Below are 13,912 nucleotides of genomic sequence, written 5' to 3'. Positions count from 1 at the left end.
GTTGCGTGTACGTGCGGAATCGTTGAATAATAGCGATAAAGCGAACACCTGTCGGTTCTCGATTGCTCCGAAGTGAGCGAATAGTTTAATTATAGCTGACACAACCCCTCGAATATCTCGCTACATTTGATGATGCGTGACGCGAAATCTCTTTGGCCATTGTTCCTCGAATAATGAATTCTGTCATTTGAGAGAGGGTCAAAGGTCACCAACAGTATACCTGGTTACAATAATAAAATTCAACTCGATAAAATCGTATTTTAATTAAATTAATAACCTACAATAACTAACATTTAAAATTTAGTTATTAAATTTTCTGTTTATATTCCGAGATCAACACAAAGAATGATTCACAAGGCAGAGAGAGAGAGAACATCGCTTCATTTATCAGTCACTGATGGTCTCTAATACTCGTATTATGGTGGATTGGATTGTTTAACATTAGTGAGACCGGTCTTTCGCGTGTTCTAAAGTTCGGTTTATCTGTTTTGGAGGAAGCGACACTGGAATTCCTACTGGAAAACTCACCACAGTGAAATTCTTTTAAGATTTTTTCTCAAAAGAGTAAGCAGTTAAATTTTATTAAACTGGAGCCCTGTTACTTAGCGCAACACAAAATCACCTTACGAGTTGCTTCTGTATAGCACTACTTCAAATAAACAGCCTTCCCCTTCATTATGTGTTGTTTGTTTGATGCAGTGCAATATCAAGGCAACTCTTTCATGAGATGGGCAGTGTATCATATGAGATAGTTTTCTTTTTCTCCTACTAGGTACCTTGGTTTATAAGGCTTTTATGGGGTTATAAACCAAACATTTTCAAGGAGTCTATTCCAATGCAGACCCCTTAGGAAGCCCTCGTGGGTAGCACGGTTGGTAGAATCGCCGTCCTTCCCAAACCGGGTGGAAAAGACCCGAGTTCGAGTCCCGTCGATGAGGCGAGGAATTTTAATAATAGGGAAACATAAACTTGGTGCCACCTAAAAATATAGGATGATGTATTTTGCTATGACATGTATTTAGGAAGGACCAAAGGGAGAAAAAGTCATTTTACTTACCAAACTTATCCTGTGTGCATCAGGAGCAAGTAGAAGGAAAATGCCAATGGGGGACAAAATTTTTAAATCAGCTAGATGCTTACAAGTTAGTGCAAATGCATCAGATCTGTTCGCAGCTAACTACTAAATAGTTAAGACTGGCATCACATTATGTATATCTCATACTGTAAATACCTTCACAACGAGTTGCCATGATATTGCACAACCTCGAATAAGTAACTCTTCACCATAGGAGAAGACTATTGTTACTTATTCTCAACGGATGTCACTACCGCCCCGTTTCGAACTCATTGTGAAGGTATTCACAATATGAGATATACATAATGATACCAATCTTATAACTATTTAGTAGTTAGCTGGAACAGATCTGATGCATTTGCACTAACTTGTAAGCATGTTAACTCACTACGCAATTTGAGGCTTTTACCATAAAATGCGACGTAATCAGCTAGATGATTGTTATTTGTGTTGGAGAAAGAAGTAGTGGTAAAAATACTGATCACTTCTCGTAATCATGATTGTATCGCGGGGAATCCACATCGGAAGTAATCATGGAGTGTTAAGTTAGATCTCGATTGCTGAAGTTAACTATAACAGTCGAAGATGCTACATAGACTATACGAACTGGGAATTTTTTTTCACGATACTGGCCTCGCGTTTCGCATGTATAAAGATAAATCATTTATCATTCAAAAAGTCAACCAGCACTCATGCTTGTGATTAATATCAGAATTGGATGAGAATGTTTTTTAATAGGAAGTTAAGTAATTGATATAGTTGCGCAAATGTAAATCACGATATTATAGGCGTATTGCCAATAGTTCAACCAGGAGCGTAATGGGTAAAAGAGTGTCCCATGTGTCTTATTACTTTGGATATACATGACCAAATCCCGACGTAGGTATGTTTCTCTCCCTCCCCCAACTACTTATGATTCTTACAGAAAAGTTGGATGAAGTGATATAACCAATTTACTTTTATAATACCAAACCCTCCACGGCATTCTGCGATCCTCTTGAATTACAAATATCACAGAATCCGGCATACCTCAGGGGATTTTAGGAGCATCAGCGACTAAGGCCATATTTCTCCGTGCATACTATCTGTAAATTGTGTGTGTTCTATGGTAGGTTTTCTGGATTAAAAACCCGAGTTTCCGGAAGAAAAAACCTTCGCCTGAGACCGACTAACTCAGGACTCAAACTCAGGTCTTTTCCACCCGGTGTAGGGAGGACGGCAATCCTACCAACTGTGCTACGCACGAGAGTAGAAGTTAGTAGTGTGGTTTTAAGTTTAGTATTGCATTGTTTTTAAAATAAATCCACATACCAGACAGTGCTTTAAATATTCCGGTGATACGCCAGGTCAGATCAACTTGTTATAAATAATTTTAAGACTTCAATGGAGGAAGCTACGACTGCTTATACATCATTCGGAAAATATATCAAATATATCATTCCGAAGTGCATGAACACGATTTCTTAGATTGGAGAAATTCCAAAGTATCGCCATTCCATAAACGTGGTTCTAAAAACGAAGCAACCAACTGCAGACCGGTCATCTGACTAGAGTAGTAGGGAAAATCATGGTTAATGCAGGATTTCAGGCACATCAGTAACTTAGGCCATACTGCACCCTATATATGTCTGTAAAATTGCGTATTCTCTGGTCGAATTACTGTTTGCTGACGAAAAAAAACTCTGAGTTTCCGAGAAAACACCATCTACTTTCGCCTGAGACCGACTAACTTAGTCACATTGTGAAAAGGGCCCATAAAAATTCCTCACGTCATCGACGGGATTCGAACTCGGGTCTGTCTTTTCCACCCGGTGTGGTGAAGACGGTGATTATACCAATTGTACTAGCCAAGAGGGTGGAAAATCATGAAGGCGATAATTAAGAATGAAATACAAGGTCACGTGGATAGAAATGGTGTTTTTCAAGGGAACATAACGCAGTTTTGTAAAGGGAAAATCTTATTTAATTAAATTGATATACTATTATGACAGTGTCACCGAAGTTGGATGCAAGGATAACATTTACATTATTTATTTGGACTTTATCAGAGCTTTTGACTAAGTGAAAAATTATGCAATACTTCGTGGGGTAAGAACTGGGTTCCCTCAGGGAGTGGGGGTAGGATGAGGATTGGAATCCCTCAGGGGTTCTTAACCAGATCCTATTTCTTAAATTATATTTAAGAAAGGTACAGAAGTAACAAAATTTGAAGATAATGTGAAGACCATAATTGCGGTTAATGCCCAGTGACCAAACAGCCCTCCTTTAAAATGACATGGACGGGCCTTAGAGGTGCTCATATAAATTGCAACTATGCTTTAATGTTGCAAAACGTAAGGTTTTTAACTTCGAAATATACTTATAACTCTTGAAGAAGTTAAACTGAGATGATGACCTGCAAAACACCAACATGAATAACGGGACAAGTGCTTGTAGAGATAAGAAGGTTATAACTACATTGAAAAAGGCAATTATGAGAACGCACTTGGAATAATGTGTTAAGACATGGGGCCACACCTTATATAAAAAAGGACATTCTTGAAGAAGGTTCAAAGACGAGATGGATCATGGGAAGTTATATTCCATACAAGGAGAGATTTCCAATATGTTGGTTATCGGGCTTGGTACCTTAGAGTGGATTTGAGTGTATTAGTCATGTAGTGCAAGGAAGGCCCAGGGCTTTTGCTGAACCACCCAAATAAATAATCATATTACTACTAATAATAATAGGCAAACGGCATAACTTCAAGAAGGGGATTACACTCACACAGACAGAAGAAACAAAGATAAAGATGGGGATGGGCGAAGAAGACACTACAAAATCAGGACTACATATATAAGATGGCTTGGCTCACGAACGAAAAGGCTCTTCCCCGAGATCGAAGGATTCATGCTCGCCACCCAAGACCAGGTAATCAACGCCAGGAACTACAGGAAATATGCCAAGGACCCTGGAGTGACAGATGTCGACGACGCCACCTGGCCCCAAAAACAATTCAGTATATCACCCACCCAGATGGTGTATACTCGCAGAACACAACCAGGTAGCCATGATAAAATATCAGAAGCTAGAGCAATAATATCAGAGAAAAGAAAGGAAAGTTGACCGTATTACAAATAGGAGTCTCGGGCCGTAGTACTCACAGACTAAATTGGGACGGTGCCATCATAACGGACAAGACGATCCCACACAACAGACCAGACATAATCCTCATTGACAAAAAGGAAATGGCTATTTTCCTGATAGACATAGTCGTGCTCAAGACCAGCAACCTCCAGAAAACATACGAAGAAAAGATCAAGAAGATCCATCTTTGATTACCTAAGACAGGTAGCCGTATATGTAGCACATGGAACAAATAATGGCCATCCTAATCATCGCGTCAACCACCAGCATTGTTCCAAAGAGCTCTCATAAGAACCTAGCAAATATAGGCCTCTCAGAGAACACTTACATGGAAGTTCGAAAGCCACGATCCTAAGCACCTGTAGCACAATAAAAGAGGCCCACGAACAACAGTAACCAGACATAACCAACCACTCCATGCACTTGGTACCAGTACCCGTCACGGGGCGGGAAAAACTCCCATAAAGGGATAAAAGAAGTTTTTTTATTTATAATAATAATAAATACTACCTATTGTGATCCCCTTCTCGCGTTAGGTATAATGGAAGTTTTAACTTTCCAGATGTTGACTGAAATTTGTGGGTTGGTCACTCAAAACACACATACTAGCAAGGCTTTTGCAGATTTCTTAGATGACTGTTTTCTTCAGCAGCATGTTAGAGAGGCGACAAGAGTAAGAAATACTCCTGATCTGGTTATTAGCAGTGATTCTACATGCATTAAGAATCTACAGGTAAAAGACCTATTGGGTGGCAACGATCGCAATGTACCTAATGTGGAATTTAATTAAAGATATAACTACTATCAAGGATAAAGGGAAACACTTTTATTTTCGTAAAGGTGACTACAGTGGTCTCAGACAATTTTAAAATTCTATGCAGTGGGACCAACTGATGATGATATCAAGAGCAAATTCCAAATGGGAAGCATTCAGGGAAGTGATCATAGAAGCTACCAGACTTTTCATACCAATGAAGAAATACTGTTCAAGGCTTAGACCTAAATGGATGTCAGGTGAACTATTGAGACAAGTGGTAGAGAAGAAAAGTGACTCGGATGCATAAAAATTATCAGGTGATTCAGAAGCCTATGATGGTAGATATAAATTAGTTACGAGATCTGCCTTAAACACGTCACAGGGTATCGTGACTCACACGGAAATAGCCGATGGCGATTTACGGGTGAGTCATGATTTAATCCGTTGCGGAACCTGTGGAATGTTTTCCAAGGTCGACCTGGTGACTTGCCATAGCTCATCTGGGGATTCTTTTCTTTGTGATCGATGTAAGGAGTGCACCGATCTTAAATTACAATTTGGTGCACTGATGGAACAATTTGAGTCACTGAAAAAAACGGGTGCTTGCCCTCGAGAATAATGCATCTGGGAGCTCGTCAGGGACTCAAGACTCCAGCAATCTACCAAGTGATGCACACCCGATTCGGCCCTCAAAACAGAAAAACCAAGTGCAAACTACTCTTGTTAAAAAGGAATTGTTTTATTAGGAGACTCCATTGTCTGGGAAATGGGGAATATTTTTTATAACCATAGGTGGAGTAGAACCAGGGTATGTCTGCCGTGAGCAACTATTAATGATGTCACGAACAGATTGTCAGATTTTAAGGGGGGTAAAGAGAATATTATTATTCATGTGGGGACTAATGACATTAAACGTACACGATCTGACGATTAGTTGGAAAAATACAGGACCATGCTGAGGAAATGCCGCGAGCTAGGCCACAATGTCTATGTGTCTGCAATTCTGCCCAGACATGATAGGAGGGATTATATGTTAAAAGCCTTGTGGATTAACTCAAGACTTGAAGGACTCTGCAAGGCTTTAGGGGGGAAATTTCTATCAGCTTGACCCACACTTGTAGGTAGAAGGAATTTGTTTTGTAGAGACGGGATACACTTAACAAAGGTGGTGCAAAAGTTTCTGCCAGTATTATTGAGGATACCTTAAAGGTTCAGGGAAACTGCTAGTTAGGGGAGGGAAACTGCTAGTTGACACGTGTTTATCTGATAATATTGGTCAAAGTAGCTCTTGCACATATCTCAAGAATTCTTATCTGTTGCCCCAACTGGACATATTATCTAGATGTTCTGGAGGCAGAAACGTTTCAAATGAGCGGTAGCTAATGCCAGGGAAGAGAGCCTAAAAACTTCAAGGGTTATGTTAGGGTTGTTAAATGTACAAGTACAATAAGTCTTAATTGTTTATATAGTAATGTTAGAAGTGTCGTCAATAAAATGAGAGAGTTAGAACTGCTGGTTAAAACAAGTAACGCGGACATAATAGGGTTTACTGAGACGTGGTGCCACCCGGAAATTGGGGATGATGAGTTTCAGTACGGCTTGTATAATGTATTTAGGAAGGATAGGGTAGATAGAAGGGGCAGTGGGGTTATGCTTCTTATCAGAAGCAGCCTGAGTGCGACAATAGCTTTCCCGGATTCAGACGTTTCACATGCTAGAATAGAATCTGTATGGTGTGAGACAGTTGGAAACAAAGGTATAATGCGAGTAGGAGTAATCTACAGACCAGGTGATTGTGAAGATTATGACAAAAGCCTCTACATGCAAATGGAATGGGCAAGTAAGCGTCAATGTCTTATTATGGGTGATTTCAATTTGCCTCTAATTGATTGGAGTAAATGGGAAGGAAACTCGACATGGGGAACAAAATTTTTAAATCAAATAGATGACTGTTATTTGTATCAACATGTCAGGGAAAGTACTAGAGAAGAGAATATCTTAGACCTCATCATCATTCACAAATCAGATGACATAACAGGGCTGACAGTAGAGGAATCAGTAGCAGGAAGTGATCACGGAGTTCTACTGTGGATGTTGATGAGAGAGGTAGCAGCAGTAAAAGGCAAAGGAATGGATTTTAATTTCAGAAAAGGAAATTACGATGCCTTAAGGTGCTACATGGCCTCTATTAACTGGGTAAATATCGCGCAGAGAATGAATACATTTGAACTGTGGTATGCTTTTAAAATATTAATCACAGATGCCTTGAATGCGTATTTACCATTAAAAAAATACTCCACGAGGAGGGTTCCAAGTTGGATGAATAGTGAAGTTGCCACATTACTTGAGCAGAAAAAGGTAGCATCAAAAGGTTACAGAGCAATAAAAAGTACTGAAGCGTATAACAGCTACAAGATCTGTAACAGAGCCACAGAAAAGGTTCGACAGGCAAAGGCAGTTTATGAGAAATCACTAGCAAACAGAGCAAAGAGGGGGGATAAAGAATTCTTCACATATATAAATGCCAAGAAGAGCAGGACAAACCAGATCGGACCTTTACGTAAGGGAAAGGGGATAGTAATAAATACACCAGCTGCCGTTGCAGATGAACTCAACAGTTATTTTGCATCGATATTTACAAATGAAAAGCCTTTTGTGGCAATGGGAAATTGTGGGAGCGAAGTTAAAAAATATGTAATTAATGATATTGAAATTTCGCAAGATTATTTAATGAAAAAACTTTCGAGCCTACAGACCAGTAAGGCTCCTGGAGTTGATGGAATATACCCTATAATCTTAAGAGAGGCGGCAAGCGAGTGCATTGAACCATTGGGGCTAATTATGCGAACATCACTAGACTCTAGGGAGATTCCATTGGATTGGAAAAGTGCCAATGTATCTCCCATACATAAGGGTGGCTCTAAGAGTGAAGTGGGAAATTATCGACCTGTCAGTCTGACTTCAGTGGTAGGGAAAATCATGGAGGCAATGATCAAGGGTGGAATTCAGGATCATTTGGATAGAAATGAAATTCTCAAGGATACTCAGCATGGTTTTGTAAAGAGAAAATCATGTTTAACAAATTTGGTTCGCTATTTTGAAAGGGTCACTCAAGAGCTGGATTTAGGGAATAATTTCGACATTGTTTATTTAGATTTCAGCAAAGCTTTTGACTCAGTCCCACATGAGCGGTTGCTTTATAAGCTGGAACAGGTTGGAATCACTGGGAAAATCCTTAGTTGGATAGCAGAATGGCTTCAGACCAGGAGGCAGAGGGTTGTGATAAATGGCTATTCCTCAGATTGGGTTGATGTAAGAAGTGGGGTTCCCCAAGGATCAGTATTAGGACCACTGTTGTTTTTAATTTTCATAAACGACATCGATGAAGGTATAGAGGGCGTGATGTCTAAATTTGCAGATGATGTTAAAATTGGTAGAGTAGTTAATGATCACTGTCAAGCTGAGCTTCTTCAGACAGACCTAGATAGACTTCAGGAATGGTCAGAAAACTGGCAGCTATGCTTTAATCCAACAAAGTGTAAGGTATTACACCTGGGAAACAGTAATCCCAAATTAGCATTAGCATTAGTAGAGGCATTTGATGCAAGAAAGCAAGCTTATGCAGCATCAGCCAAAAAAAAAAAAAAAAAAACCACTTCCACTTCACCCCTCTGTTCGTTCAAAATACCTGTCCAGCTGAGCCTTAAACTTATTTAGGCTATCAACCTCCACTACAAGGGATGGAAGTCTGTTCCACCAACCAACCACCCACTGGCTAAAGGCAAATTTCCGCACGTCTATCCTACATCTGTCTTTCCTCAATTTGAATTTATGCCCTCTCAGGTGATTATTCTGAGCTAGAGGAAGAATCCAATCAGCATTGAGCATGCTCAAACCATTCAAGGCTTTATACACCTCCATCAGATCACCTTGAATGGTGATCTGATAGATAAATAACTCATTCACTTGGTGGAGTTCAACTAAACCCAGTACTGGAGGTTTGTTTGTTTTCGGATTTTATGGCGCATTCGCATCTAAGCTATAATGCGCCAAGTCAACGTACTAGAGGAAAGGGACTTGGGTATTACGATACGGTCAGACATGAAATTCTCTGAGCATTGTAAACAGGTTGCAAGGAAGGCCCATGGTGTCCTATCAATGATCTATCGAACTTTTGCAAGTAGAGATAGGGACGTGATAATCGCATTATATAAGACTTTTGTTAAACCACACTTGGAATACTGTGTTCAAGTATGGAGACCGCACCTAAAGAAAGACATCGAGCTTCTTGAAAGGGTGCAAAGACGGGTAATTCGCCTGGTGAGATCGGTAAAAAGGCGTCCTTATGAAGAAAGACTTCAAATATGTGGGTTGCAGAGTTTGGAAACTAGACACCTTAGAGGAGATTTGATTGAGGTGTTTAAGGCTCTGAGAGGCATCAGTAAAATGAATGAGGACGAAATTTTCAAGATTATAAATGATGCTAGAACTAGGGGACATAAATTCAAGTTACGGGGGAAAATGTTTACATTGGACTGCAGGAAGTTTTATTTTAGCCAGCGAGTTGTAAATTACTGGTATAGGTTGCCTACATGGGTGGTAGAGGCTGACAGTTTGGGGAAATTCAAAGGTCATCTGGATTGTACCTTCGAGTGAGGGAAGCGCACAGGATGATAGGTTTATTTATTATTTTTTTTTTTTATCATTGTTTTATTCGGATTTTTTTTTTTTTTTTTTTTTTGGCTGGTGCAGCATAGGCCATAGGCTGCCTTGCACCATACGGCCATTACTAATAATCTCGAGAAAATAAGATTAGAAGTGAACATAATTTCAAGATTTTTAAATTGAATGTCTAAAGATACAAGGAAACTGGACAAAAAAAATTGTGAATTATGGTATTTACGGCATATAACAGATTGAATACGTGTATCTCCTAGCTTCTCTGCTTACAGCACTGAAATCAGAGCTTAACATCTATAGTTGGTATAATCACTGTTCTCACCACACCGGGTGGAAAAGACGTGAGGAACTTTTATTGGTCTTTTCATGAGGTGGCTCAGTTAGTCCGTCTCAGACGAGGACAGAATAGTTTATATTCCCAGAAACTTAGATTTTTCGTCAAGCAAATTGACCACAAAACGCGTGCAATTTACAGACATATACGGCGCAACATGATCTAAGTTGCTGATGCGTCTAAAACCGTACAAAAACCAACCAACCTAAAGAACATCTTGTTAAACAAGGAGCTGAATTTGCTGGAGTTTTGAAAAACGATTTCAAAAAAGTCAAATAGCTGCTGCAAACATTTAACTAAGGACATTATCGACCGATTTCTGATATAATATTGTGAAGAGAATTGCACAATATGGATATCTGGAGTAGGGTTCACCGAAAAATACCAATGTTAACAGCTGCGCTTAAAAAAGCTCGGCTAATATGGGCCCAAAGGCATAAAAACTGGCATGTTGATAATTAGAAAGCTGTGATATGGTCTGACGAATTCCCAATTTTTCCTCTGTTCTAATGATGCATCGGCGGATATAGGGGAAACCCTGGAAGCCGCTAATAACTTACAAATACACTTTGTTCTAATGATGCCAACCGCCGAATTCACAGGAGAAGCAGCGAGGCATTTCATTCAGATTATGTGAAAGGTATCACACAAGTTGGTGGTAGTAAGTCAGTGACGTTTTGGGAATGTTTTAACCATTATGAAGAGTCTCCTACTTGAAATACCAATCAGGATGAATTAGGTTGGTTATACAAATATTCTGAAAAGGCGTTGTGCCTTTTGCTGAACGTGTGAGGGACATTCGTGATTTCGATACTCCTGTATTATAAGATGACGAGACTCTGCGCACGTAGCGCAGTGGTTATAATCGCCGTCCTTTCTACACCGGGTAGAAAATGACCGAGTCAGAATCCTGTCAATGATGCGAGGAACTTTTATGGACTTCTTTCACTCTGTGGTTGGGTTAGACGGTCTCAGGTGAGGACAGCAAGTTTTTACTCCCCTCCCCCAGAAACTCCGCTTTTCGTCTAGCAATACAGGAAGTTGCCCAGAGACCTGACCACACGCAAATTATGGACATAATACACATGGACAGAGAAGACTGTTCTTGGGTGGTCCTAATATGACAATGTTTTACGATAACTGTACGGTTCTAAGGGTCCCTACTGTTGAAACTGGCATGAGGGACAGGAAGGAATGGTAGGGAAATTAAACTAGCTAGCCAAATAATCAGATTTAAATCCTATAGCGAAAGTATGGAACTACCTTGAACGGAAAGTGAAAACACAACAGCATCAGCGAAACCTGAATGAATTATGTTCATTCAGGTTTCGCGGATGCTGTTGTGCTCAATTCTTTTACAACAGTCTAATACTGATAGAACTATTTAAGTGGTCTAGCTGAATCCCTACCAACGAGAATTCATCAAGTGATGCACACCAAAGGAGGGGTTACGCAATATTATTTGAAAAATTACACAGGCGACTAATTTTTACTAGTGGTGCTTATTTATAGGGAATAAATACGGGTAACTGCTCAGCTAATTCAACTGAATCTCTAAGGGTCCACAGTGTCAAATAAAAGCCCAAAGTCTAGAGTATATTTTGAACAGTACAGTTCTGGGCGGTTAAACATGAAAACGTTCCTTTCGATAACGGCTAATTAGCATTGCTGTTTATGCCTTTTAAAACGTGAAAGTTGATGCACTTTTATAATTTCTTTCACAATTACTATAATCTACGACAGAAGCAAGTGTTTGTTCAGAAAGCTTATTCGGAGCAGCTAATTGTGAAAGAAACCTTCCCGTTGTTGAAGTCGAACAAAGTAGTAAACGTTTTAATGCGATTATTTGTCTGAATACAACAAGCATCATGACCAAATGAAAATTTGTCTTCTTAATATAAGCCGAAAACTAACAGTGAAGGAAGCAAGGAAAAATGCATCGAGAGCCATTTTACTTAATTTTCAGCGTGGATTTAAGAATCACCTTAAAGTATGTTTTTCTAATATTGATTTGATATTCTGATTTTTCGTGTGAAAAAGGCACGAGTTAATTGGGATTTATAAGATAAACATTACAGGAAGCAGCGGACAGGCTGTCAAACTCCAATCTATTATGAACGCAGCTCTGAACCAAGGCGAAATCCTAAGAGACTGGAGGCGAGCAATATAAGATCGAAATACAGCAATTAGGTAGACATGACTCCCCTTTATTAAAGGGTAGTCATATCTACCTAATCTCTTAAGCTATCATGAGGTTGTGACAAAAGCACTGGAGACAAAGAACACGTTTTCATTTCAGTGAGACTTCTGGTACCGTTCCACGTGAACCCAGCATAAATCAGAGCTGTTCATCCCCCAGAAAGTAATACTGTGGAATAAAGGATAGTAAACAAAGGGTTGGTTGATTGGGGATTTTTTTGGCGCATCAGCATCTATGGCCATAGTGCGCCGTAAACAAAGGGCTATAAATAACTGATGCTCTGACTGGACGAAAATCTCAAGTGGAATTCACAGGCAGGGCCAGTCTTGGAGTTGAAGGACTAGGGTGCGAGAATTAATACTGGAGAAAAATATCAGTAATGAGGAGGAGTTTCAACCTTTATTGGGATTTTGAGCACGGGTGCACTGCACTCGATGATGAGAGGCCCTGTCCACAGCGTTCAATATTGGACGCCTCTTACTGTTTGTGATATTTGTTAATGATGTTGATTGCTGGTATAGAAAACATATCAATGCTTGGGAGGGCGATTAACAGCAGTAACTATAGTAACCAAGGTATGCTGCTTCACAAAGGCTTACATAAATTATTTAGTATTTCTGAAAAATAACATTTCAGCCACATCACTGGTTCACCATTTGGGTAACAGTAATCCCAGATTATCTTATTACTTGGGAAATAAAATAAACTGCACGGTCTCTCAATAGTGCAATGCCAGGAGGGTATACGATGTTTTATCTAAGAGGTATATTTTTGGCCAAAGCTTTATGTAATAAAACAATTTCTTCTATAAAGAAGAAATTATTTTATTACATAATTGAGAGTAGAAGTGTGTTATACGCCTAATGACTCTGATAAGTACAATGAACAACTGTACAGGGAAATAGAGTGGACTAGTAAATCAGATTGTCTTATAATGGGGGATTTTAATTTTCCAGATATCGATTGGAACTTGTGGATTGGTCACTCGCACACGAGCAAGACTTTTGTGGATTTACTGGATGATTGTTTTCTACAGCAGCATGTTCGAGGGGCAACCAGAGGGAATAATACTCTGGATCTGATGTCAGCAGTGATTCTTCATACATTAAGAAGTTGCAGTTAAAGGACCCACTAGGTGGCAGTGATCACAGTGTACTGATGTGGGATTTACTTAAAGATTTAACTACCATCAGGAGTAAAAGGAAGGGTTTTTGCTTTCGTAAAGGTGACTACAGTGGTCTGAGATTTTTTAAATTTTATACAGTGGGACCAACTGATGTTACCAACAACAAATTCTAAATGGGAAGTATTCAAAGAATTAATCTTGGAAGCTACTAGGCTTTTCATACCAACTAAGAAATACTGTTCAAGGTTTAGGTCTAAATTGGATGTCAGATGACCTAATGAGACTTGTGGCAGAGAAGAAAAATGCATGGGACGAATATAAATTATCAGGAGACACAGATGGCTATAGTAGAAATAAGATAGCCTGTAATCAAGTCACAAAGGACGTTAGGGAAGCAGATTTTACGAGAGATATTTGTCAAAAATGCAAAGAAAAACTCTAGAAGGAAGGGGATGAATCAGATTGGTCCACTTGACATCAAAAATTCGATTGTTGATGAACCTGCTGAGGTAGCTGACAAACTGAATAAGTATTTTTGCATCTTCAATTACACACGAGGAAGTCTGTAGGGAAGTGGAGGCCAGAAGCTTATCAAACTCTGAGAGGGGGGCTA

Source organism: Mastigoproctus giganteus, chromosome 5 (genome assembly GCF_048544385.1).
Source record: "Mastigoproctus giganteus isolate SK-2022 chromosome 5, ASM4854438v1, whole genome shotgun sequence".
NCBI lineage: Eukaryota > Metazoa > Arthropoda > Arachnida > Uropygi > Thelyphonidae > Mastigoproctus > Mastigoproctus giganteus.
The sequence above is the reverse complement of the archived record's forward strand: the minus strand, read 5'-3'. Positions refer to the sequence as shown.